Consider the following 26,259-nt stretch of genomic DNA (forward strand, 5'->3'; position numbering starts at 1 on the left):
AAGTATTTGGAGGTAAAAGGGCAACATACCTGCAACTTATTGTCAAGGGTTTCAGAAAAATATATGTGTGTGGATGTGGACAGATATGTGTGGATGTGATGTATACATGATACATGGATACATAGATGTTCATAGGTACAGAGGGAGAGAGAAAGAGGATTATGATAAAATGTTAGCATTTGCTGACTCTGTGTTGTAAAGAATATAGTAAAGAGAATACAGAAGTTCTTTTTACTATTATTGCTACTTTTTTATATGTCTAAAATTTTCAAAGTAAGAAATTTGAAATACTGAAAAAGTAAAAAATGTATGTGAAATATAGCACCCTACCTGGCACTCTGCAAATTTCCAGTGAATCCAGACTTTTTCTATTCTTTCTGGGTCTAGCACCCTCCTTGTCCATGGCAGGAGAGAGTCAATGGGGTACAGTGGATAGAAGCACTGTTGACCTTGGAGCTCAGCTGGGTTTGAATCCTAACTTGGCTACTTACTAGGTGTGTGACTCTGGACAAGTCACTTAACCTCTCTGGCCTTCAGTTTTCCCATCAATTAAAAGGGGGTAATATCTACAGCAAGGTTATGAGGCTGATTTGAACTGATGTGTGTAAAGTACACAGAACAGCCCTAGGGATGAAATCAGCTCTATGTACATTGGGCTGCTCCATGGTGGGTTCTAAGAGGATATCAGAAAGATGCTTGTCTGAATAGCCATCTGTGTACTTCTCCAGCCTGCTTTCAGGGTTCTACCATTACAATTACCATTCTAGCTTAGGGCTTATTTATTGCCTAAAGTCACTGAGTCATATCCATCACTTAGACATTGGTATGTAGATGGATCTGCCAGAGCTTTTACTAAGAGCTGATCCCTATAACACGAAGAAAGACAGCACAAAAGGACTGATCCTAAGGATATGTCTTGTTCCATGGAGGACAGTAACACTGAAAAGGTAAATGCCATATGAAAGCTAAACTGATTACTACAAATCAATTCCATTTTATTATCCAGAGCATAACTCTCAGAGAAGATCACATACGAAGGAACCAGAGTCATACTGACATCAGACTTCTCAACAGCAACACTGAATTCAAGAAGATAATGGAGCAACACTTATAAAATATTGAAAGAAAAGAACTTTGAACTATTACATTGTATTTATCTGAATTGCCACTCAAATGTAAAGATATAATAAAAGTATTCTTAGAAATATAATGTCTCAATGATTTGCCACAAAATGATCTATATTGAGAACATTTGGGGAGAAAAAACTCAAATATGAAAAGAAATAAGACCAAGTGAAGCTGCAATAGTATGGAGAGGAAAGATAATCAAAATTTGTTGTGGTCTTAATTTTTCTTAATTAAAGGCTGGCACTAAATTAAAAGGAAAAAAATACAGCCATAACAAAAAGTGAAATTCTAGCCACTATTTTCCATGAGTAATCTTTTAGAACAAGGATATAGAATTTGATTAGTTTAAGAAACCAATAGGGATAAATAAACAGGAGTATGAGCTTAAGTTAAAAACAAGCACCAGAACAAAAAATATCATGTAAAATCATTAAGGTGCAGAAGAAATTTTAATCCATTCAGCGGAAAATAGGAAGAGATAAATATAGGAAAACAAATGGAAAACATAAGATAGCAGAAATAAGTCTTATTATGATAGTAATTATATTAAATCTAAATGAGTTTACTAAGTAAAGAACTCTCTATGAGCGTGTGAGCAGGGGGAGGGGGAAAGAATATCTAGCAGATTCTACACTGTTCGCAGAGCCCGACCCAGGGCTCGATCCCATGACCCTGAGATCATGACCCAAGAAGATATTTTTAAATGCTCTAATCAAAAGACATAAGATGACAGAGTGGATAAAAAAACAAAACCCATTGGGGTGTCCAAGTGACTCAGTCAGTTAGGCATCTGACTCTTGATCTCAGCTCAGGTGTTGATCTCAGGGTTGTGAGTTTAGACCCTGCATTGGCTCCATGCTGGGCATGGAACCTACTTTAAAAAAAAAGACCCATCTATATGCTGTGTACAAGAGATGAATTTCAGACCTCAAGACACCTACAAATTGAAAGTGAGAGGATGGAGAAACATTTATCATGCAAATGGATGTCAGAAGAAAGCTAGAGTAACAACACTTATATCAAACAAAATAGACTTTAAAACAAAGCTGTAACAAGAGACAAAGAAGAACATTATATAATAATAAAGGGGACAATCCAACAGGAAGATATAACAATTGTAAATATTTATGTACCCAATATGAGAGCACCCAAATACATAAAACAGTTAATAACTAACATAAAGGAACTACTCAATAGCAATACATTACCAGTAGGGAGCTTTAACACCCCACTTACATCAATAGACAGATCATCTAAACAAAAAATCAACAAGAAAAATTGGCTTTGAGTGGCACACTGGACCAGATGGATCTAACATATTCAGAACAGTCCATCCTAAAACAGCAGAATACACATTTTTTTTAAGTGCACATGGATCATTCTCCACAATAGATCACATATTAGGTCACAAGACAAGTCTCAACAAATTCAAAAAGAGCAAAGTCATACTATGCATCTTTTCTGACTACAATGTTATGAAACTAGAAATCAAAATCAACAACAAGAAAAAATCTAGAAAGAACACAAATACACGGAGGTTAAATAACATGCTATTAAACAATGAATGGTTCAACCAAGAAATCAAAGAAGAAATAAACAATTACATGGAAACAAATGAAAAGGAAAACACAACGGTCAAAAATCTTTGGGGTGCAGCAAAATCAGTTCTAAGAGGGAAGTTTATAGCATCACATACCTACCTCAAGGAGCAAGAAGAATCTCAAATAAACAACCTAACCTTACACCTAAACAAGCTAGAAAAAGAACAACAAACAAAACCCAAAGCCAGCAGATGGAAGGAAATAATAAAGATTAGAGCAGAAATAAATTATATAGAAACTAAAAAAAGAACAAAAAACAAAACAAAACAAACAAAAAACAGATCAATGAAACCAGGAGCTGATTCTTTGAAAAATCAACAAAACTAATAAACCTCTAGCTAGACTCATCAAGAAAAAAAGGAGAAAGGATTCAAACTATCACAAACGAGAGAGGAGAAATAACAACCAACACCACATAAATACAATTGTAAGATAATATTATGAAAAATTATATGCCAATAAATTGGACATCCTAATGGATAAATTCCTAGAAACACATAAGCTACAAAAACTGAAACAGGAAGAAATAGAAAATTTGAACAGACTGATTACTAGCAAGGAAATTAAATCAGTAATCAAAAAACTCCCAACAAACAAGTCCATGACTTCACAGGGGAATTCTACCAAACATTTAAAGAAGAGTTAATACCTATTTCTTTTTCAAACCATTTCAGAAAATAGAAGAGGAAGGAAAACTTCCAGATTCATTCTATGAGGCCCACATTACCCTGATACCAAAACCAGATAAAGAGACCACGAAAAAAAGAGAACTACTGGCCAATATCTCTGATGAACATAGATGTAAAAATCCTCAACAAAATACTAGCAAACCAAATCCAACAGTACTTTTAAAAAAATCATTCACCATGATCAAGTGAGATTTGTTCCCAAGTTGCAAGGGTGATTCAATATTTGCAAATCAATCCATGTGATACATCACATCAATAAGAGAAAGGACAGAAACCATATGATCATTTCAATAGATGCAGAAAGAGCATTTGACAAAGTACAACATCCATTCATGATAAAAACCCTCAACAAAGTAGGTGTACAGGGAACATATCTCAACATAATAGAGGTCTTATATGAAAAATAAAGGCCTTATATGAGCTAACATCAAACTCAATTGTGAAAAACTGAGAACTTTTCCCCTAAGGTCAGGAACAAAACAAAGATGTCCACTCTCACCACTTTTACTCAACATAGTACTGGAAGTCCTAGCCACAGCAATGAGACAAGAAAAAGAAATAAAAGGCATCCAAATCAGTAAGGAAGAAGTAAAACTTTCATTATTTGCAGATGACATGATACTATATATAGAAAATCCTAAAGACTCACCCCAAAAAACTATTAAAACTGATAAACGAATTCAGTAAGGTCACAGGACACAAAATCAATATACAGAAATCAGGCATGTTTCTAAACACTGATAATGAAGCAGCAATAAGAGAAATTAAGAAAACAATCCCATTTATGATTGCACCAAAATTAATAAAATACCTAGGAATAAACTTAACCAAGGAGGTGAAAGACCTGTACCCTGAAAACTATAAAACACAGATGAAAAAATTCAAGACAACACAAAGAAATGGAAAGCCATTTCATGGTCATGGATTGGAGAACAAATAATGTTAAAATGTCCAGACAACCCAAAGCAATCTACAGATTTAATGCAATCCCTATCAAAATACCAACAGTATTTTTCACAGAACTGGAACAAATAATCCTAAAATTTGTATGGAACCACAAAAGACCCTGAATAGCCAAAGTGATCTTTTAAAAGAAAAATAAAGCTGGAGGTATCACAATTCCAGTTTCAAGTTATACTATAGAACTGTAGTAATCAAAACAGTTTGATGCTGGCACAAAAATTAGACACGTAGATCAACAGAACAGAACAGAGATCCCAAAAACAAACCCACGATTATGTGGTCAATTAATCTTGAACAAAGGAGGCAAGAATATGCAATGGAAAAAAAAAACAGTCTCTTCAACAAATGGTGTTGGGAAAACTGGTCAGCTGCAAAATAATGAAACTGGACCACTTTCTTACACCATACACATTTATTTTTATAAATTCAAAATGGATTAAAGACCCAAATGTGAGACCTAGAACCATAAAAATCCTAGAAGAGAGCATAGGCAGTAACTTCTCTGAGATTGGCAAGAGCAACTTTTTTCTAGATATGTGTCCTGGGGAAATAAAAGCAAAAATAAATTATTGGGACTACATCAAAATAAAATCCTCTACACAGTGAGGGAAACAATCAACAAAACTAAAAGGCAACCTACTGAGTGGGAGAAGATATTTGCAAATGAGATATCCAATAAAGGGTTAGTATCCAAAATATACAAAGAATTGATACAAATCAATACCCAAAAAACAAATAATCCAATTTAAAGATGGGCAGAAGAGGTGAACAGACATTTCTCCAAAGAAGACTTCCAGATGGCCAACAGACACATGAAAAGATGCTCAACATCACTCATCATCAGGGAAATGCAAATTAAAATTACAATGAGATATCACTTCATACCTGTCAGAATGGCTAAAATCAAAAACACAAGAAACAACAAATGTTGGCGAGGATGTGGAGAAAAAGGAACCCTCTTGCACAGCTAATGGGATCGCAAAATGGTGCAGCCACTGTGGAAAACAGTATGGAGATTCCTCAAAAAGTTAAAAATGGAACTACCCTACGATCCAGTAATCACACTACTGGGTACTTACCCAAAAAATACAAAAACACTAATTCAAAGAGATACATGCACTCCTATGTTTATAGCAGCATTATTTACAATAGCCAAGATAAGGAAGCGACAATTGATGTGTCCATGGATTGATGCATGTATAAAGAAGGTATGGTATATATATACAATGGAATGTTACTCAGCCATAAAAAAGAATGAAATCTTGCCATTTGCAACAACAGGGATGGAGCTAGAGAGTATAATGCTAATCAAAATAAGTCAGTCAGAGAAAGACAAGTACCATCTTATCTCACTCATAAGTGGAGTTTAAGAAACAGAACAGAGTGCCTGGGTGGCTCAGCTGGTTGTGCACCCAACTCTTGGTATCAGCTCAGGTCATGATCTTGAGATCCTGAGATCATGCTCCACAACAGGCTCTCTGCTCAGCACAGAGTCTGCTTGAGATTCTCTCTCTCCCTCTGCCCCTCCCCCCACTATCTCTCTCTCTTTCTCTCTCAAATAAATAAATAAAATCTTGAAAAAAAAAAAACTAGTAGTCCAACTGTTGCCTACATTAACAGGCTTAAAACAAAAAGTTACAGAAAGATTGACAATACAATAACCTCTCCTATTGCCTTAAACTATTATATTATCATGCCTTATTGTAGACTTTTGGTCCCTCTGTTCCAATCATTCCACTTCTGGCCCAGTTTTTGAGGTGTTCTATTCCTCAGGTATCCTGTCGCCCTGACTTGTGAGTTCATGTTTCCTGGAGATATCAACTACTCAGTGAAGGGGGGGCGGGTGGCAGGGAGTGTCAGTGGTCAAAAGCAGGCCCCCACCTGGGTGGAAGTAGACGGGGCCCCAAGAGAAAGCCCCAGGCACCAAAGAATCGATTGGGTCACCCCTTTTCTGCCACCAAATGGGCAAATCTTAAGATTAGGACTTTACTTGCAAACAACAAGCCTGGAGAGAATATGACCTCCCTCGGTCAGTGTCTCTTAACCAGCCACACAAAGGAATCACCTGAGGAGCTTTTTGACAATCCTAAAGCCCTGATCTTACAACCAAAGATTCTGATTGGTTTCATTGGTGTGGAATGAGGTCTAGGAAATGCCTATATAAACTCCAGTAATTCTAAAGTGCAGCCAAGGTTGAAAGGCATCTGGTGTAATCCATCAGTCCTGAGTGTATGAAGAAGCAAGGGGCCAAGGCAATTGCCTTCAGTCACTCCACATGGATGTTCATCAAGTCCTTGCCCAGCAGAGCCCAGCCCTGCCCTGCTAACACCTGAATCTACTGTCTGGACTGGTTTTCACTTAGGGAACTAACAACAATTGTCCCAAAGTCACATGTGTCCCAAAGTCACACTAATCCTATCCTCTGCCTGATGTCCCCAGCCACACCTCACCCCAGCCTAAGACCCCACACACATCAATAGTCTCCCTCAAGGTTTTCTCTTGTTTGGGTTTTGTTTTTGTTTTGTATTTTGTCATTGCTGTTTAGTTTCTGAATTCCATGTTAACTTCTAGTTGCTCCAGAGTTGATTTTCAAGAAAGGAGCCAGTAGCCCATGTTAGTTTGCCATCTGGCAAAATCCCAAGCCTAAAGGCCAAGAGGTTGTTTGCTTTTGCGCTTTTTTTTTTTTTTTAAAGACATAAACCCAGAGGGAGAACAGCAAAACTGCTGGAAAGCAGAAATATAAGGGATAATTACCCTGGCCGACCTGAAAAAGCCGAATCTTAAGTTAACAGTGGGGAAAGCTAAGAACCAGTGAGATTTACACTGCAGATACCTTAAAAGGCTCAGAATTGGCAACATCAGCAACCTCAAGAACTGGGGAGGAAAGGAGAAGTGACTGCAATCCACAGGACTGGGCAAGAGCTGTTTGAGAAGCAATAAGAGCCCTAGATCCCCTTTGTAAGTCCATACAGATGAGCAGCAACCCCTCAACAATGAGCTGGCACCCTAGAGGCTTGGTCTCTGGAGGGGAGAAAACAGAGTGTGGGCTGTGGGCACAGCAGCACAACTGAGGACATGGGCACAGGGAATAAGTCAACATGAATGCTCAATGTTGCAAGCTGGGAGTGCCAGCCCTCTCTGCCCCTCAACTTCCAGAAATCTACAGCCAGACCTCTACTCTCCAGGCAAGAGACTAGCAACTTTCTCTCTGAGGAGTCTGATCAGCCCATGAGGAACCATCTAGATTGATTCCGGGGTTCCCTAACAAACAGCCCACCTATATCATCCTAGAACAAAGCTCAAAATTGACACACCCCACTCAGGCAACTTTGTTGTCCTCATTTTTAATCATGAACAGACAAGCTAGGATGACAAAACATTCATGGAAAATCTCTAACACACAAGGAGACCAAGAAAATAGGAGACAGTAAAAATAAATAAATAAAGACATAAGTAAAGAAATAAATAGATAAGAGATAGCAGCCTGAAGGAAACAAGCAAACAAAATACAGAAAGAAGAAACTTTTAAAAATATAACTATCATTCCTATAATCAGAGAACTAAGAAAAGATATTATATCCAGGACATAAGAATAGATTTCTATTTATTATCTTAAAAGGAGGGGAGAAGTCATTCAGACAAGGGAAAAAATACCTTAGAAATTAAAATGACAGCAAACAAAAGCTTTAAAAGGAATAAAATACTTAGGAATCTTATTTTATTTATTATATAATACTTAAGAGAAAAAAGACTTGTACACAGAAACCTAGAAGACACTGATGAAAAATTTTCAAAGGCATAAATAAATGGAAAGGCATCCCATGTTCATTGATCAGAAGACTTACATTATTGGATGTATAGGTAGTAAGATGTACATCTACCCAAAGTGATGTGCAGACTCAATGCAATCTCTATCACACAACAGCAATTTTTTTTCAGAAATAGAAACCCCCATCCCAGAATCCATATGGAATCACAAGGAACCCAGAATAGCCAAACAATCTTGAAAAGAAGAACAAAGTTGGAGGACTCACACTTCCTGATTTCAAAACTTACTATAAATCTACAATAATCAAAACAGTGTGGTACTGGCGTAAGGACAAACATATAAAACAAGGTACTAGAAGAGAGAGCCCAGATATAAACCTTTATGTGTATAGTTCATTGATTTTTGACAAGGGTTCCAAGACCATTCCATGGGGAAAAGGACAGTTTTTCCAATAAATTGTGCTGGGGGAACAGGATATCCACATGCAAAGGTACAAAGTTGGACTGTTACCTAAATCATACATAAAATTTATTGAAAATGGATCAAAGACTGCAACTTAAGAGCTTTATAAAAACTGCAAAACTCTTAGAGAAAATGATAGGAGATAATCTTCATGGCATTGGACTTGGCAATAATTTCTTGGCTATGGCACTAAAGGCAAAGGCAACGAAAGAAAAAAAAATAGATAAATTGGACTTTACCCAGATGAAAAACTTTTGTTCATCAAAGGATATACCAACAGAGAAAAAAGGTAACCCACAAAATGGAAGAAAATATGTGCAAATCACTACCTGAAAGAGAACTCTAAAGGCTTAACAGAATAAAACAATGTAATACAAAAATGGGCAAAGGGCTTGAACAGGCATTTCTCCAGAGAAGATACACAAATGGCCAATAGCACATAAAAAGATGTTTAACATCATTAGTCACTAGGGAATTGCAAATCAAAAACCACAATGAGGTATCACCTCACATTCATTAGGATGGCTATTACCAAAAAAATTGAAAGTAACAGGTGTTGGTGAGAATGTGCATTGCTAGTGGGGAAAACATTCTGATGCTTCCTCAAAAAGTTAAGCATTGAATTACCATATGATCTAGCAATGCCACTCCGAGGTACACATCCAGAAGAATTGAAAGCAGAGTCTCAAACAGATAATTGTACACCATGTTCATAGCAAAATTACAATAACGAACACGTGGAAACAACCCAAACATGCATTAACAGATGAATGGTGGTGTATACATAAAATAGAATAACACTTTCCCATCTAAAAAGAATGAAATTATGATACAGACCACAGCAAGAATGAACCTTGAACACTATGCAAAGTGAAATAAGCCAGACAACCAAAAACAAACACCATATGATTCTACCTCTACAAGGTACCTAGAATAGGCAAATTCCTAGAGACAGAAAAAATAAAAGTCACCAGGGGCTGGCGTTGGGGGAAAACAAAATGAGGAGTTATTGCTTAATAGATACAGTTTCTGTTTGGGATGTCGAAAAAGTTCTGGAAATAGATAGTGGTGATGTTTGCACAATATTCAGTGTACTTAATGTCACTGAGTCATACACTTAAAAATGGTTAAATGGTTAAAATGGCAAATTTTGTTATATATAACCATAATAAAAACAAACAAATAAATAAAATCATGGCAGAAATTAAAAACTCAATAGAGGGTTGACAAGTAAAATTAAGTAGGGGCATCTGGCTGGCTCAGTTTGCAAAGCATGTGCCTCTTGATCTCAGGGTGGTGAATTCAAGTCCCACATTGGGCATGGAACCTATTTTTAAATATAACAATAATAAGGAAATCTCCAAGAAAATAGAGCAAAAGAACAAACAGATAGAAAATAAGCAAGAGAAATGAGTATCCGTAAAGAAGGTCAATATCCAAATAATAGGAATTCCAGAAAAAGAGAACACGAAAAACGGTGTGGAGAAGCAGCGGATTTTCAATGAAATCATTCAAGAAAACTTTCCTAAATTGAAGAACTTGAATTTCTGTATTGAAGGAATCCACCAAATATGCAGCACACGGGCTATAAATAGACCACACCAAAGCTTATCACTGAAATCTCAGAACCAGAAGGCAAGCGGTTCAAGGAACTCAGTGACCCGGAAGCAGAATCTCCAAAGAGCAGATCGATGAGGAGTGTAGACCTTGGGACCCCAAGTGCCATTCCAGTGCCTGGGGAGTGCCCGCTACACAGCAGGCGGTGCGAAGTCTCTGTTCGCTGAATGCCTCGGGCACACAGAGCTCGTAAGTGTTCGCAGGAAGAAGAGATCACAAACACTGGGAGGATGGGTCATCTCAAGAAACATTTTGAGTGACATTTAAAATGGATCTTGTGTGATGGGTAGAATCTCAACAAGCACTGGACAGCAATCAGAATAGAGACATCGTGGACCAAAACAGAGGCAATTCTGGGGTCCTGATCGGTCGGGAATGGTTGGGGTGGAGGGAAGAGAAGAGCAGGTGACGAAGCTAGACAGGTGGCTTGGAGGAGAGTCCTGCCTCAGTAGCAGGCATATGCCAGTGCCCTACGCTGCCGTCTTAGCAGGCAAGCAGACCATATTATGCAAAGCAAGGATCCCCAGGTCCTATCCAACTCACTCCGATTCCCAGTTTCCGTATCCTGCCTTTCCTTATCAGGTGTGCTAACGCCCATGTATGTCTAATGACTATGAATTCAGGAGCACCCTGTGCAGACTGCTGAATCAAGAGCCATGCGTGGGTACGTGTGACAAATGGATAATCCCTTCTCTCAAGACACTCAGATTCTAGTGGAGAAGAAAGGCATCTTTTTCCATCATTGAAGAGAATAAACCAGAGCTGTAGGAGGATGAAGAGCCAAAAGGACTCAAAATGTGTTAACAGCTCAGCATCGTTGGCACAGAAGATGTTAGGGACACTGGGATTCCAAACGAACTGGCTGCTCTAAAAAGGGATCACTTACTTGTAAATCCCTTACCAGGACTGGAGCTGTACTATGTATCATTCCTGGTTTCTGTTTTAAGAAATTCAGTAAACTGGGACGCCTGGGTAGCTGAGTCGGTTAAACGTCTGCCTTCAGCTCAGGTCATGATCCCAGGGTCCCGGGATGATGGAGCCCCCAGTCAGGCGCCTTGCTCAGGAGGGAGCCTGCTTCTCCCTCTGCCTGCAGCTCTCCCTGCTTGTGCTTGCTCTCTCTGACAAATAAATAAATAAATAATCAGGAAAAAAAAGAAAAAAGAAATTCAGTACACTGGGAAAAGGGGAAAGAGGAGTCCTCCCTCACCTTCCAGGCAAAGGACTAAATCTTTCGCATTTTGCACCCCCTTTACAGTGCTCAGCACTCCAAAAGTGTTCACTGTGTGATCAGCTCTGGGGGTTTCTGAAAATACGGACAGACCATAGACAGTCTCAGGCATTATGCTGAGCTAAAGATACTGCAGCCTCTTCACTGTAAAAGATCAATTATAATCTATTAGTTCAACAATCTTCATCCCATCAAAATTAAAAAATAAAAGGATTTTACATGACTAATGAGCTACTCTGCTCCACGGAGTCATAATCTGCATTTTAAAGTATCTATATTCACAAACACAGGGTGAACTGAACCTCATTGGTGTTATTGTTTCTGACTTTCTAGTAATTAATGGGAATTTCTCAAATTGTCTGAATCGCTATTTAAATGATTTATATAATGGACCTTCAGAGCTGCTGTTATAATCTATCACATTGTAATGAAGTAACTTAGGTGTGTTTATTACCAATTTATAGCAAATATGGCAGACTGGAGGTTATAAAACTTTTTTTCCTCCTGGTTTCCTTACTGTTCTAACATTCTGTGATTGGAATAAATAGGACACATCTTAACACATGAGACATTTGTAGTTTGAAGCCATAGATATTTTATTTGGGGCGCTGGCCAGTCCCTTGTGATTTATGACATTATTTCATTACAAATTGCTGTAAGGACAACCATTGCTCACCCACGAGGTGTTGTGCATTTACTCATAAATTTTCAGGAATGAGACAGTGTATGTGCCAGGAATGATAGAATGCTGTTTACTTTTCTCTTCTCTGACTCTTAAAACAAAAGGATGTTCTAGGAAATGGGGTTTAGGAGTCCAGCCTGAGAAAAAGGGAGTAGTCCAAACTAGCATGTGCATATCTCAGGTGTAAGGCAAAGCAGAGACATCGACTATCTCTGTTGAACTTCAAATAAAAGAAGAGGAACAATATTCATACTATCTCTGCATCAATACAATCGGAAATCTACAGTAACGGAGCAGAGTTCTTGAAGAAATATAATCCTCTAGGGTTAAGACAAAGCTTTATTCAAATTTGTGATTCCCTAAGTCTACTGAGTTTAGTGCCTGGCAAAAGGTAGTTGTTCAATAAACTTGAAATTTGAGTTAATCTCTACAAGAGTTTAAGTTGTGAAATAAATATTTGACAAATAAGAAAGCTTTATTTGAAGGGTACATACAATAGGGAGGTCTTTTGCAATTGCGAGATATTTGTAATATGATTTGAGGTCTTGAGCATAACGCCATCTTGCATTCTGGATCTTTTAATTATCTTTCACACTTCTCAAATATTGTAAATATGCAAAATGATGATTTTTCATCTGACTCATTTTGAGAGAGTGTAAAGAAAAACCTTCTTAAAAATAAAGAATGCTATGTAATGATTAACAAATACAGGTATTTCATAATTCAGCAAGCTCAAATGTATGAACATATGATTCTCCTAGATATATGGGAGTTCTTTATACCAATATTCTTATTTTTCTGCATTTGAAATTTTAATAAAAAATATTTCAAGTTAGAAAAATTGAGTTTTTCTAGTTGCTTATGTTACACAGAGATTCATCCAGGAATGTGAGACCCTCAAAGCATTTTGTTCCATTGAAGCATTAAATTTCTTACAATATATTCTTCCCTTCTGGGTTCATTTGCTTTCTCCCATCCAAAATATTTTACAAGTTTGTTTATCAAGACTTCAAATTTAAACTCTCTTTATCTTTGCATGTCTGAAAATGTCATTTTTTCCTTAATACATGTATTCAGGAATAATTTGCATACAACAAACTGCATTCATTTAGATGAGTTTCATTAGAATGTAAATACTCATAACACCCCCACTATAATGAAGACATGGGGTGCCTGGGTGGCTCAGTCAGGTAAGCATCCAATTGATGTGTCTGTCAACTGATGCATGGATGAAGAAGATGTGGCATATATATACAATGAAATATTATTCGGTCACAGAAAAGAATGAAATCTTGCCTTTTGCAACAACAGGGATAGAGCTAAGAGTATAATGCTAATTGAAATAAGTCAGTCAGAGAAAGACAAGTACCATATGATCTCACTCATAAGTGGAATTTAAGAAACTAAAACAAACAAGCATAAGGGAAAAAAGAGAGAGAGGCAAACCAAGAAACAGGCCCTTAACTATAGAGAACACACTGATGGTTACCAGAGGAGAGGTGGGTTGGGGGATGGGTGAAATCGGTGATGGGGATGAAGGAGGGCACTTGCTGTGATGAGCACTGGGTGATGTACAGAAGTATTAAATCACTATATTATACTGCATGTTAACAAACTGGAATTTAAATAAAAATTTTTAAAAATTTTTTTAAATAATATAAAAATAGGGGCTCCTGGGTAGCTCAGTCGATTGACCATCTGGCTCTTGATTGCAGCTCAGGTCATGATCTCAGGGTCATGAGACCAAGCCCCGCATCAGGCTCTGTGCTGGGTTTAAGATTCTCTCTCTCCCTCTGCCCCTCCCACCCACCCTTCTCTCTCTCCCTCTCTCCTTCCCAAAAAAAAAAAAAAAAAGACACAGACATTGCCATTACCCCCAAAAGATTCATTGTGCCCCTTTGCACTCCATTCCCCATGTCGGCCCCAGCCCTAGGCAACCACAGATCTGCTTTATGTCACTACAGATTATTTTATAGTGCATATTCTTTTGTATCTGACTTCTTTCATTCAGCATGACTTGAAAAACGTGCTCTGTATATTTGAATACTTTGTTCCTTTTCACTGCTAAGTAATATCCCACATGTTGGATATATATCACATATTATCTATCTACTCACTGATATTTAGGGTTATTTCCAGGTTGTGGCTATTGTGATTAAAGCTGCTATCAACACTGTTGAATAAGTATTAGTGCAGATATGTGTTTTTGTTTCTTTTGGGTAAATACCTAAGAGTGGAATGCCTGGATATATGGTCATATAAATTTATGTTTAACCTTTAAGAAACTGCCAAACAGATTTCCCAAGTGGTTGAACCATTTTGTATTCTCAGTAGCAGTTCACAAGAGTTCTACTCACTGTTCATCCTTGTCAACACTTGATATTGACAGTCTTTTGAATTTTAGCTCTTCTCTAATAAATAGTGGTTTCTCACTGTGGGTTTGATGGTGGTGGTGGTTGGTTTCTTTTGCATTTCCTTGATGGCTACTCATACTAAACATCTTTTCATGTGTTCACTGACCACTCATTTATCTTCTTTTGAAACATGTTTTTTGTTTAAATAATTTTTCTGTTTTGTATTGGGTTGTTTGTCTTTTTGTTATTGAATTGTAAGCATTCTTTATATATTCTGGATAGAAGCCTTTTAAAGACAAATGGGTAGCAAATATTTCCCTTCTATTCTCTAGCTTTTCTTTTTCTTAATGGCATTTTTAGAGAGCAAAAAGTTTTTCATTTTTATAAAGTTCAATTTATCAATTTTTTCCTTTATGTTCATGCTTATCTGTGTCCTTTCTGAGAAAAGTTTTGTCTTTCCTAAATTCAAAAAGGTTTTTTCCTATGTACTTTTTCCCATGTTCTTCCAGTTTTGTAGTGTTAGCTTTTCTATTTTGTTCTGTTTTAGGGTTTGGGTGTGGCTTTTTTGTTGTTGTTTATTGTTGTTGTTTTAGGGTTTTTTGTTTGTATTTTACACCTATTCTGAAAAAAGATGATTTAGCCAGATGTAGAAATCTAGCTTGGCAGTTGTTTTCCCTCAGCACTTTTAAGATATTATTCCATCATCTGGTATCTCATGTTCCTGATGGATAATCTGCTGTCAGTCTGTTGTTGTTTGTATATGATCTGTATTATCTCTCAGATACCTTTAATTTATGTATTCTTGCCATTCTGTAGTTTCACTAACATGTGTCTGGGTGTGAGGGGTTTTTGCTCTGCTTAACAATTAAGATGCCCTTTTTACCCTAGGATTTGTGCCTACCTTTAGTTCTAATTGGACCCATTATTTTTTCAAATATTTTTTCTCAGGGTGCCTGGGTGGCTCAGTCAGTTAAGTGTCTGACTCTTGATATCAACTCAGGTCTTGATCTCAGGGCTATGAGTTCAAGTCCTTGCGTTGGGCTCCATGCTGGGTGTGGAGCCTACTTAAAATATATTTTTTTCATATATATATATATACACATATATATATTTTATATATATATACATACATATATATATTTATATTGCTTCCCTCCCATGCTTCCTATAGTCTTCCAAGAATACCTATTAGCAACAATTTATAATTTCCCAACTTGCCCTCCACATCCCTCTTATAAGTTTCTTTCATAGTTCACCTTTCTTTGTCTCTCAGTGCTGCATTCCAGGTGCCTTGCAAAATTCTGGCTTCCATCTCACTTTCTTCAACTATATCCAGTTCAATATTTCACTCATAGGGGCTGGTTATTATTTCAATGACTATATTTTTTATTTCCAAGATTTCTGACTCATTTTTATTTATATCCATCTACTCTTGATGTAATTGCCTATTTAATTTATGTTTTGTTTGTAGTTGTTTTACCTTATGAAAGGTTGCAAATGTATTTATTTTAAAGTAATTTTCAGATTCTTATACTATTTATAGTTTCTGGGTATGAGTTCTTCCAATTTTGCTTGAGAGTTCATACTGCATGGGAGTTGCCTACCTAACAGCCATTCCCTCACTGCTTCTTTGCTAATAAAACCCAGTTTTATCTTGAGTAGCAATGTGTCCAGCCAATCGATCTGATAGGTCCAAGTCAGTTGTGACTATTTGTTTCCCATGGCCACACATTCAATTTCCAGTCTCCCTGGGAACCAAGGGAGGCCATGTGACCCAGTTCTGCCTAACAAGATATAATGGAGACTCTGCTTCGGAGCTTCTGGGAAGGCAGGAATTACGGTATCTGGAGCTACAGCAGTCATCTTACAACCATAAAGCAACAACAAATGCAGCAGAGAAGAGAAAGAGAGAGCTTGGATCCACGATGGCATCGTTGAGCTGCTAGACCATCCTGAGATAGCTTGCCTTCACTTATTATTAAAAAAAGAAAATAAGCATCTGTATCGCCTAGGACACAATTATTTGCTGCTAAAATCATTCCAAACCAGTAGGGCAGGTGGTTCCCCTCCTCCATGGTGGTGGGATGCCTCAGCCTAGCTGCCAGGAGATCCGCAGCTCAGAAGTACAGCGTCACCTGCCGGGTCTTTGTTGTTCCTGACCCCAAGCCAGGACGGAACCTGGTCCACCTTCCAGTCTTGCAGGGGCCTGCGTCTGCCACAGGTGAGCAGCTTGTTACCAGCTGAAACTCCACATGGGCTGGTTGAAATTCTTGCAACTTCTAGTCACACTCCCAGCACGGGCCTCATGACAGGCACCTCAAGTAGGACTCACCACTCACCCACCTTTCCTCCCCTCCCACTTCGAAACCCCCTATCCCAAGTTTGCTTTCTTTACCCCCACCCCAGGTCTTCACACTCAGCTAACCTTACTGCTTTGGGGCTCTGCTCCCCACTGGTCCTGGGAGGTTTCCCTCCTTCCCTTTAGCACAGCAATGCCATTCTAACTTTTGTTTATAAGTCATCCTGATTCCTGTATGTGTGGGACATAATTCTCCACATTTATTCACTTTGACAAGTTACGCGAAGTCCACCCCGATGCATTTTTTAAATTATTGTATTGTTGTATTTGGGATTCTTACAAATAGGCTTATTCTTATAAAACTTTGGAATTGCAAAAATATATAAAAATAAAAATCAACATTACCCCACCACAACTGTTAACATTTTGGTATGTTTCTTTCTAGTCTTTTTTCTATGCATATTGATAAACATACTGTTTTATAAGATTGTGCCCAGGGCTATAACTTGCTTTTTTTACACTTAATATATTATGGACATTCTCTAATGTCTTTATATACATAAATATGTATGTGTTATATATATAATGTTTATAAAATACATAAATACATACATGTTTATTAAATATATAAAATATATACATAATATTCTTTATATCTCTATATCATATAAACAATATACATCTACCACACTTTCCTTACTCCTCTATTATGGATATTTGTTGTTTTTCATTTGTATCTACTATACATACTGTTGCATCATAAATATTTCAATATTTCCTTAGGATAAAGTGCTAGAAATAGGATTACTGAGACAAAAGATATGAACATTTTTCAAATATCTACACACATTGCCAAAGCTCTCTCCCAACAAATGCTCATCCTCTCAAACTCTGAGTGTAATGCTGTTTTAAATTTGCCAATTTGATAGATAAAAAAAGTCTCAGTGTTCTTTTAATTTACATTTCTTTGATACTCATAAGTTTGAATATTTTTCATATGTTAATTAGCCATTTGTCTTTCCTTTCAGTGCATCTTAAATAAGATTGTATTTACTTACAACTTTGCAAAAACAGTTATTTCACAAATCAAACCAAAACACCTGATTATGCATAGTGAGCATATAAACCAGCCTCAAAAGAGTCCATGTTGGTATCTGTTTCATAATGGATCTCTCTCTTGTGTAAGTTGAAATGTCTTCTTCATAGTACTTAGGGTCCAAATTATAATTGGGCTCCATGTTTAGGTAAATCACAATCAAGGGTATAGGAGTAGAGAGAAGATATGTATATAAACACAAGGGGCCAAATTATATATATACAGAGATAACTGTATCTCTGCAGATATAGATATACACATATGAGTGTCTATTTATCTACAAATAATTCATATATAATTAACCACAGGTGTGGATGATTTTTGATCTGCAAACTTCAATATAATTATATATTTCCATAATCTCTGGTCATATGCAAACTTGTTTTTGAAATCTATTAAAAATGCAGTTGAGAGGTGCCTGGGTGGCTCAGTCAGGTGAGCATCAGACTCTTGATTTTGGCTCAGGTTATGATCTCCGGGTTGTGAGATCAAGCCCCACATTGGGCTCTGCAAGCTCAGCATGGAGTCTGCTTGAGATTCTCTCTCCCTCGTCCTCTGCCCCTGCCCCCACTTGCACACTCTTTTGAAATAATAAATAAGTAAATAAAATTTTTAAAAACGCAGTTGATATGCCCATTTGAAAATTCTACCAGCCCCATTTTATCTCACAAACCACAAATTAGACCTAAGCTGTGTCTTCCAATGAGCTAAAGACAAGTGCTATGTGGTTAATTGTAAAGAGTTATCGATGCGGGGCGCCTGGGTGGCTCAGTCATTAAGCGTCTGCCTTCGGCTCAGGTCATGATCTCAGGGTCCTGGCATCGAGCCCCACATCGGGCTCCTTGCTCGGCGGGAAGCCTGCTTCTCCCTCTCCCACTCCCCCTGCTTGTGTTCCCTCTCTCGCTGTGCCTCTCTCTGTCAAATAAATAAATAAAATCTTTAAAAAAAAAAAAGGAGTTATCAATGCATACTCTCAATAAAGCAACAGGCATTGAATACTGTTTATGGAAACTGAATTGCTAAAGTATTCAGGGAGGTCATTAGTGGAAATGAGTCTGATTGTAGGTTTTGAGGAGATGAGGCACTCTTCTGAGGAGAGGAGTAAGAAAGGCCTTATGTTCAGAAAGACAGGAGGCAGTGGTTATGTGTAAGGGTTCAGGAGACCCCCAGGGTTCAAATCCCACTCCACTGTGTCCTCTGCAGTAAGCACCTCACGGTCTCACTCCAGGATTTAATAGCATGCATAAAGCCATATGGTAGGGACTCATAGTTGTACCTCTCATTATTATTACAACAGCAATGTAAGGATAACCAGAAGGCTGGACACAGTGACACTGGGGGAAACGTGACAGGGATGGGGTGGAGCAGATGAGTAGGGTCCAAGACCACAGGAGGGCTACTGGGAGGTGGAGCCAAGCCTTGAGACCACGAAGAGCTTTAGAGTGACATATGAGGCAGGTAAGTCCCTTCAAGGTTCATGGGGCATGACATGATGAAAACAATCAAGAGACTCTCCCTATCACTGTAGTGAAAACAGCATGCCGGGAAGTGTTTTACTGCATAATGAAAAATCACCTGTCACCATGCAGGAGACTGTGACCTCATAGGATCAACAGGACCCGAGTGCCCAGCTCCAGGTGGGGAGCCAGACTCAGCCTGCAGCAAGCTGCCAAGGAGCCAGGGTCACTTTGCTAAAATGTGTCTTTTATAGTGACTTATCAAAATTGAGGTACGCTGCTGAGTAGAGACAGGAAATAATCATAGTGTGCTGAGTGCTTAGACCCAGGCCGTTACATTTCTGAATGTGGTCCTACACCTATCACAAATAATTAGGCATTGCTGTCTCTGTCTGATCGAGGTTCTAAGTTTCTCTGATGTCTTCCTGCTATACTAGTCACTCTGAGTTTCCCAGGGCATCCCAACATTGCCATATTTCAAGACACCCTGAGTCTACTAAATAATGTGCCTAGGGGAACACTTTGAGCTAAAACACCTACAGTTGTAATGGTTTTTAGAAATCTATGCCACTCCCCCCGAGGTAAGGAGAGAAACCCTGCTTATAAACCCTCCCACCCAAGTCATAGACGTGCCTCCCATTTGCCACTTTAAGTGAAGGTCTTATATTAATGCAGAGTTAGGGAAAATGCTCTCCTAGCTTTTGTTGGGTTCCTATTTGAAATTATTTTTAATTCCTTTCTTTCCTGGGGCACCTGGGTGGCCCAGTCGGTTAAGCGCCTGACTCTTGGTTTCAGCTCAGGTCATGATCTCAGGGTTGTAAGAGTGAGTCCTGCACTAGGCTCCATGCTCAGTGCGGAGTCTGCTTGGAATCCTCTCTCCTCTTTCTGTCCCTCCTGCCTTTGATCTCTCTCTCTCTCAAAATAAATAAATCTTTAATTCCTTTTTTTCCTCTTCTAATCTACTCCTTTTTTGCCATTGCACATAACCAAATTACATAAATATTCATGCTAACAGGCCAATTTCTTTTTTTTTTTAACAGGTCAATTTCTTAACACACTTCTTTTTTTTCCTTCTGTGGAGACCCAGAAAAATTATAACCAATGAGTGAAGATGAAAATTTGACCTAATATTTCAACTATTTTAAATGCATCTCTTGATCATTACCAAAATATCTCACTGAAGAATTAACCCAGAGAACATCATTCTTTCCTTTTTTTTATGAAAACGCCTAGATAATTATTTCTTCAGAACTTTCTTCATGTCTTCACTGCAAGTTACAAATCTCCCTCAAAATATTCTTGTTCATGTCTTCACTGCAAGTTACAAATCTCCCCCAAAATATTCTTGTATTTCTCAGACCTGACTAAGTGGAAGAGCAGGGTGTCTATCTCAAGACAATTTTAAACACTTAGGTTTTTTTTTAAATTTTAATTATTTGTTCTTGCACTTCTGTTAATACATATTAGTGTAGATGCTTCTTAAATGGGAAAGAATCATTACGGGGTCAGGGAAGGAACTAGGTGTGAACTAGGTGTGAACACAGGTTAAATCTTGGAACCTTAGGTACCTCATCTATAAGATGGTATTAATAATAGTAATACTTGCTTCATATGATTTTGCCAGAACTAATATTATATATATTATCTATTACACATATAATAAGTATTCTGTAACTTTGCATGTAATATATAGTATTATATATGTTATATAACAGAGAAAGAGAAGCTCATTGCCTAATATGCAGTAAGCATACAGTCATTGTCTCCTCCCTATTTTTTCATCACTGTGACATATTTTTTTGAAATAAGAATATGAGCCTTTTCATCAGAGGGCTTTAGAAATTCATGATCTCCCTGTGGACCACCACCACCCCTCCGATCGCCACTCCAGAAGTCCCCTCTGAGCCTCAGCTCTCTGAGGTGAGATACTCAGGTACTTAATAAATACTTATTGATGATGAGCCAGTATTTGTCATCTCATAACAGTTTTAAATGGACCTGCCTCATTCACAAAAACAAGGGCTAGAATATGTAAAATAACAGCAGGAGCCTCCAGCAGCCCATTTCTGAATTTCACATGGACCACCCCCTGATGCACAAGTTCTTTCCTGCTTGGAGCCCACTCCCACCTTTTGTGATCTCCAGGCCTCCTTCAGGGATGTGCCCCCATTCCCAGGGCAGTCAGGATCTGCTTGCTTTCATGGTCCACTTTGGACCCACCATTCTAGCTCAACCTCACACTTCTCCCGTGTACTGAGTCTAGTATGTCCCCTCTTCTCTCACACCGCAGCTACAGAGGAGAACCCCTCCATCCTCCCTGTATAGGGGAGGCAACAGACATTCAGACACTTCGAGACATCGTTAGGTGTGGTTTGGCCACATAATACATAAGAATGATTTCTACAAAGATGAATCCAAGAGCATCCTGGATGGTCTAGAACAAGGAAGGTTCTGGTCACCCTCAGCAGGGGCAAAGGGAGGGGGTCAGAGCATGAAAGTGAAGTCACGGGGTGGCTAAGTGAAAAGTCAGCACACAGGGCCAACAGTCTAGACCTGGGCCAAACCAGAAAGTGTCTTTAGTCAAAGAGACATATATGCCTTCAGCCAAAGATCCAGACCCAGCCCAACCCAAAGGCTTACTTTAGTCAGGGAAGAACGGGTGATCCCAGGGAGTTCAAGTACATCCGCAGGCGGAAGACAGTGTGGAAGGAGATGGCCTGGGATGAGGCAGAGAACACTCCGCCCTGCAGATGCTGGGTTTGGTACAAGAACCCGGATGCTGAGGCCCTGGCTGGGTCTCTGTTATCAGGCACAAGGATGTAATTTGAGGACCAAGGACAGGGTGAGCCAGGTCTCCTCAAAGCCACCCATAGACAAAGGGACTAGTCAGGACTGGACGCCAAGCTGCCAAAGCTGCACTTCCTCTTCTCGAGGGCTGGCTGCTAGAACAGGCGCCAGGCAGTGGCTCTGTGCCCTAGTCATCTGCAAGATGTGCCCTGCCATCTGCAAGGTACATGGGCTTCAGTGACGAGCTCCCTCGGATGGGGACCCAGCAGCCACCCTGTCGGATGAAGCAAGGCTGGAGAAGCTGAGTCAATGCGGCCTGAAGCCTGGGAGCACTGAGATATCCCAGCAGCCCCTGCATCTCCCAGAGCAGGCGTCTCTGCCAGAGGCCGACAGGGTGGAAGGCTGCTGGGAAACCAGACAAAGTTCCCAGGCCACCGGCTGTCAGGGTGGCGGACGAGCAGGTCTGTCAGAGCCACAGGAATGCAGAGGTGGCCACCGCTCCAGACTTGCCAGACCTGTCCCAGGGGTCTGGACCAATAAAAAACACATTAGCAGCCTGGTAAGACACAGACCAGGATCGGTGGTGACGGGAGAAGTGGGTACTCCCAACCACAGCCAGGCTTGATGGAGGAGGGGACCATAAAGCTCACTCGAAGGAACTGCTCTTGTTTTCCTTCCCAAAGCTGTCTACACCTGGTAAGAATGGTGCTAAATCACATGCTTTCAGGTGCCCGCTCCTGGGCAGATCCTAATTTCTCCTAGCCCACTGCATCCTCTGTGCCCTCCACAGCAGACAAGGTTACGCAAACTCCCTCTCAACGCTGCTCTCTCATTTGGCTCTTATTCTTATCTATTCTTGACTCCACGACATTTGTAGTTAGATTTTTCACCTAGATGAACGAAGGCCACTATGTGTCCAGTTACCCCCATCTCTCGGGCTTTGACTATACCAAACTTGCGTCCAGCCTTTTAACTAAAGTTAGATTTAACTTGTGTCTCCGCTCTTAAGGTTTTGACAAGTTGGCTGCCCTTGCTTGAACTTCTATCTCTGCAAATACAAGGTCTATTGGAAATCTGGATTTGTCACCTTTTCCCCCTGGGCAATCAACTGTACAATCACAAGGAATGCTTGCTATTGTCATTACTGTAACTCTGGGGACCCAGACGCCATATAACTCTGCTGAATTAAAAAGGCGGGGGCAGAAGAAAAAGACTCATAAGTTAAGAAGCTGCCAGGATTTCAGGTGTAGCCTTCAGGAGCCCAGTCCTGCTGAGCCACTAACATCCAGAATGCTTGGGTCTAAAAAGAGACATAAAGACCATTAGCATGATCAGCAAAAGCACTTTGGCCAACTCTGTATTTGTATTCCTCAACCCAAATTCCTTTGAAAATGAAAGTAAAAATAAAGCGATACTCCTCATCATTTCCTCCAGACCCTGGAGTCTGGGTTAAAGAAAATCTGCTGACTCTGCTGACCTTCACAAGGGTGCCATGGGGGCGAGGAGAGGGGATGCTTGCATCTGGGGCTGCTAGGGGTCCTAATAGCCGAGCTTTGCCTGCACTTCCGATATTTTCTTTCAAACTTGCCTTTTTACTGCTGCAGCTGGGCTTGTCAGCTTTCAGTACTAATGGGTTGTGATGGGGTGTCAGGGGAAGTCAACAATCAATGCTTGAGGAAAAAAATGGTGGGGGTGCAGGGGCCCATCACTGCTGACATGGCCAGGAAAGGAAGTACAATGGCCTTCTTTTGTAGAAAAAGAGACGAAAAATTCTGGGCTGTGTTTTGCTTTTAAGATTAGTATAGATTTTTATCCTTTGATGACTGGGCTGTCTGCTCTGCTCTTTCCCACTTTCAACTTGCCTATCAAAAACGTATATTCTGGTTTTTAAATAACCACTTCAGGATACAGTTAAAATTGTAATTCACGTTGTGGGGTCGCAATTATTTCTTACAGGAAGATAAAACAAGATAGGGAGATGTCTGACAAAACAGAGGCAACAAAGACGTGGTGGGAAAGGACTCTGTGGCCACCTCTCGAAGCAGGCCACCACTAGGAGAAGTCTCATTCCGGCCCCAGTGTTGTGTGACATGAGAAGGCCATTCCAGTAACACTCAACATGAGGGTGCTAATGCACAAACATCAGTGCCTGACTGCAGTTTGCATCCAGGGCTGGGAAGCTCACTGCAGATGTTTTCTACTCATAATCCAGGAGAACCCAATTATGACACCACCTGTGTCAGAACGCAGGAATAGAATTTGCTACATAGGTTGTTCTGCTCAAGTCATAGAGCAGGCAGTCCATGTGGGAGGTGATTGGATCAACAAGCAATTGCAGCATCACCCATGATAGCAAAGAATTTGCTAAATGAGGGTTCGCTGTACTTAGTTTCATGAATCATATTTATGCCAAGAACCCAAAGGGGCCATCAAGGGGAAATATTCCCAGCTGACTCTATGCAACACGTGAGTTCCTGAGAAGTTTTGTGTGATTCAGAGTAAAACTCAGAGTCACCTCCTGATGTATTCACCTTGTAAACCCAGTTCCACATGATTCAGGTTTTCTTTTTAAAAGTCCATCTGTATTCATCTTTCTTTTTAAAATTGAAAAATTTAGTTACAAGGAAAAATGTGGACAGGAGTCTGAAGTGGTAGTGAAATGAAAAGAAGTCTCGCTAATCCCACATCCCTGAGCTGCACTTCCTTCCTGTACCATACTTCACAATCTTACTTGGCCCAATTATTACTTTCAACAGCAGCCTTTCTGTATTATCAGGATGTTAATAAACATACAACATTTTAATAATCAGAGGAAAATAACACAAGCTTAATCTTTAAAAAACCATCACCCACCAGGAAGATGGAATAGACCATTTTCCTAATCCTCCCGCTAATTACAACTAAAAATCCTGGATGGTACAAGTATTTATATTTCTACTTATGTATTTGTAAATTAATAAACATATATTATTAATATATGATTTATATTCTTATTACATATAATTTATGTATAAATATATAATTTGGGGTTTTTTTCTTTAGAGAGAGCACGCACAAGGTATGGGGAAGGGCAGAGAGAGAGAGAGAATCTTTTTTTTTGAGATTTTATTTATTTATTTGAGAAAGAGAGAGAGTGGGGGAGAGGAGCAGAGGGAGAGGGACAAGCAGACCCCGCACTCAGCACAGAGCCCAATGCAGGGCTCAATCCCACAACCCTGATATCATGACCTGAGCCAAAATCAAGAGTCAGACGTTTAACCGACTGAGCCACCCAGGCGTCCCTATAATTTTGTTTTATGTATATATAATTTATTTATATACATATAAATCAAACATTAGAAGGCCTGAGAAGTAGAGAGGAGAAGGCAGACCAACCAGGACCTTGGGTCTTGAGGAGCCACACGGTGGTGAGTTCCCTGGGTTTTCTTTTTGCCTCGTATAACCCAGACTTAGGCCTGGAAAAGCTGGCAACCCTTAAATGCCAATAGGGACAGACAAAAACAGTCCCAACAAAAACCTGCACTCTCCAACCAAAAGACCAGGAAAGGGGTGCCTGGGTGGCTCAGTCGGTTAAGCGTCTGCCTTCGGCTCAGGTCATGATCCCAGGGTCCTGCGATCGAACCCCACATCGGGCTCCCTGCTCAGCGGGGAGTCTGCTTCTCTCTCTCTCCCACTTCCCCTGCTGTGTTCTCTCTCTCTGTCTCTGTCAAATAAATAAATAAAATCTTTTTTAAAAATAAATAAATAAAGCAGCCATGATAAAAATGCTTCAACAAGCAATTATCATCATGCCTGAAACAAATGAGAAAATGGAAAGTCTCAATACAGATAAGAAAGGAACACAACTCCACACACAAATTTGACACCTTAGAGGACACAGACCACTTCTTCAAAGAAACAAACAACAACAACAACAACAACAACAAAACAAAAACCTGCCACAACTCACCCAACATTAAGTGATGATTTGAAGAGCCCTCTAACTAGTCAGGAAATTGAACTCATAATTTTTAAATTCCCAAAAAGAAATGTCAAGACCCAGATGGTTTCACTGAATAATTGTACTAAATATTTAAATAAGAGTTCACACCAATGTCACACAATACCTTTCAGAAAACAAAAGAGAA

The sequence above is a fragment of the Leptonychotes weddellii genome, chromosome 8 (assembly GCF_054177405.1).
Source record: "Leptonychotes weddellii isolate Sample4059 chromosome 8, ASM5417740v2, whole genome shotgun sequence".
Classification (NCBI taxonomy): Eukaryota; Metazoa; Chordata; class Mammalia; order Carnivora; family Phocidae; genus Leptonychotes; species Leptonychotes weddellii.